Here is a 3,196-nt window from a genome sequence, read left to right on the forward strand (position 1 = left end):
ACAATTTGCCACTTTTTCTCTGAAGCCAAAGTTTCTCTGATATGGAGGGTTTATCCACTCCCATGCATAGACTGCATATGAGTTCCATCATGCTGGGAACAGGCCCATTTTTTTTTCATATGTCCAAAATAAGCATTCAGTTTGACTTTTCCTAAACTCTTGAGTCACTTGAAACCAGGCCTATCAAAATCCTATTTCTCAATTACCAGGTACACTGATATTATCAACACAAATAAACTATAAACTTTTAGAAAAGCTTGCCTATTGATCAAGTGAGATATCACACCCTCTTAGTCTTTCATTCCAATATAAACATCACAGGCCTCAGAAGATCCCAATTTACATCTCCCAAGATAACTTCACTTTCTTTTTCTTCACTGTTCTCATCAGGTAAGTGGCTTGAGCTGTGGGACTTGTATCCCATGAGGGTGGGCCATCCTGACCCCTGATGTCCAGCTGATGAGAACTGTATTCAAATGGTCTCAATCCTCTTTGGGATTAGAATTATGCATAGACGCTTTCAGATCTGCTTGGTCTTGACCCCATAGATGATGGGATCCAAAGCAGGGGGAAAGAGCAAGTAAAGATTGGCAAGGACGACGACCTTGACAGCAGAGGCCATGCGTGGCCCAAAGTGCTGCATGACCACAGAAAGAAAGCCTGGTCCATAGAAGAAAAGGATGACACAGATATGGGCCGTACTTTAGCACGTGCCTCAGGTGAAGGAAAATGAATCACTGTTTTCACAATCTGCCCATAGGAGTAGGCAATATAGGCCACATCCCCTACACCAAGAAAGACTGCCACAGCAAAAGCATAGAGGCTATCCATAGTAGTGATCCCACAGGCCAGCTTCGCCACTGTCATATGTTCACAGTAAGTACAGGCAATTATATGTGAGTCACAGTAAGGCAACTGATGTGCCAGGCTTGGAAAGAAGATAGTCAATCCCACACCTCGCAGCACCACCAGGCCTCCAATCTTGATGACAACTCCAGGGGTAAGGGTGGTTGCATAGTGCAGTGGGTTACAAATAACCACAAAGCGGTCCAAGGCCATGGCAACAAGCACCCTGGACTCCATGGCAGAGAATGCATGGATGATAAACATCTGGGAAAGACAGGCTTGGAGGGTGATGGCCATAGCATCAAACCAGAAAATAACCAGCATCTTGGGCAGCATAGAGAGGGAGAGGACCAGGTCAACAAAAGAGAGCATGGCAAGAAACAAAAACATGGACTGGTGAAACCTGTGTTCTGTCCAGATGAGAAAAAGAAGGACACCATTCCCAGTCAGTGCAAGGAAAAACATGAAGCAAAATGGAAGTGATATCCAAATATGGGCAGTAGTCAATCCTGGGATGCCAGCCAAGAAGAAAACATGTGGGAAGAGATGAGAATTGTTGGGAAGAATCATGGTCATCATACACATAGAAGAAGATAGGTTCACTGCAAAGAAAAACAGGCAGGTGAGATTCAATGATGTGGAAATTGGGAACTCAGGATGTGTGGTCTCATACCAAAACCACATCACGCTCTCCCATTGTTCTCAAATAAAAAGTAAAAAATTACTTTCAGTTTATTCAATATTTCTGCAAGATCTTCAAACCAGAAGAGGAAAGTCAGTTGGAAATACATTGGAAAAGAAGTTCAGAAACCAGTTTCCAAGAGTTAGATGTCCCATAATATGTGTGATCTAGAGAAATTATCTGTGAGAATCAGCTTAGGTTGGGTCTTTTCTGTCACAGGATTTAATCAGTAACCAACACTGTTAGAAATACTAGTCTCACTAACTTGCTTCCCAGCACTTCATGGACTCTGTGTAATGTGATAAAAAGTTTCTATTAAGAACAAAAGCTTCTTATCCTCAGCTGGACAAAATTCCGCTAGATGCCCTGGTTCTGGAGCTGATAACCTAAAACTGTTTTTGCTTCCCTGAGCTTTTAAACTTCCTTGTCTTCAAAGCCCCTTCCTGATGTCCCCTTTCCAATTAGCCAACTGCATGGACTGTGAACCCAAGACCTTCCCAATTCAGGGAGAGGCAGGATTACATTAGAAATAAAATCCCAGTGGACTCTCCGCTGAGTGTGCTTGCTCTTTATAGCTCACCCTTCTGCAGAAGTAATATTTGCTTGTTGACTTCTGAGTTGTGTTGTCGCTCCCTTGTGTCACCCCAACAGCTTAAGGATATTTCTAACACTACCATAATTTAAGTAGATACCCATAAATTATTGAATGAAAATCATTCACCTCAAGCTCCTATTCCCAAGTTGTGAATGCTGATGCTTGATTAAATCAGCACCGGACTCAGATGGTCCTCTAGCTGTAACGCACTAAACTTCATCTGGCCCAAAAGACCAAAAATCGTATGTTCTCCCTCATATGTGGACATTAGATCAAGGGCAAACATAACAAGGGGATTGGACTATGAGCACATGATAAAAGCAAGAGCACACAAGGGAGGGGTGAGGATAGGTAAGACACCTAAAAAACTAGCTAGCATTTGTTGCCCTTAACGCAGAGAAACTAAAGCAGATACCTTAAAGCAACTGAGGCCAATAGGAAAAGGGGAACAGGTACTAGAGAAAAGGTTAGATCAAAAAGAAAAAATAAATAAATAAATAAACTTCATCTGAAACTACCAAAAATACTAACCTCTGGAAATTATCCTGATTTAGAGGCATCCCTCTCTTCCAAACTTCACTTGACAACTGAGATTAGAGAACAATATAAGGTTCCTGAAGACTCCAACACTGATCAGGCTCTTTGGACTATTTCTGTCCGTTTTACTTGCTTCTTTATCCATTACCACAATGACTGACTGACTTCATCACCTTCTTTATCTCCTTTTCCTTCAAGATGGTATTGCACTAAATACAAACTTTAGTGTTGTGGTGACTTAAGTAAACAGAAGCTCTTGTTAACAATAATAATGTGAAGGCCCATGAATTCTATATCCCAGCAACCTTACTATGACCAGGAGAGAAAACTGGCAGTTGTGCCATCCAGCTCCTCTTTTCAGTTTTTCAAAATAAACAGTTGACAACATTATTCATGCCTTCCAAGATGCTTCATGTCAAATATCATTAATTTTATAAGCTGAAAAGAAGTAAATTACCCAGTGTCACAGTTCTGCGTTAGTGAATCAGACCACAGCTCACATCCACTGACCCTATCCAGAAGACATTACTCTGTCT

General features: G+C 41.6%; 1 pseudogene; it reads right to left on the reverse strand.

Moving 5' to 3' along the window:
• Positions 1 to 363: 363 nt before the first annotated feature.
• On the reverse strand, positions 364 to 1,529 carry LOC141421362 (olfactory receptor 52K1-like; annotated as a pseudogene).
• Positions 1,530 to 3,196: the final 1,667 nt, after the last annotated feature.

The sequence above is a fragment of the Castor canadensis genome, chromosome 1, assembly GCF_047511655.1.
Source record: "Castor canadensis chromosome 1, mCasCan1.hap1v2, whole genome shotgun sequence".
Lineage (NCBI taxonomy): Eukaryota > Metazoa > Chordata > Mammalia > Rodentia > Castoridae > Castor > Castor canadensis.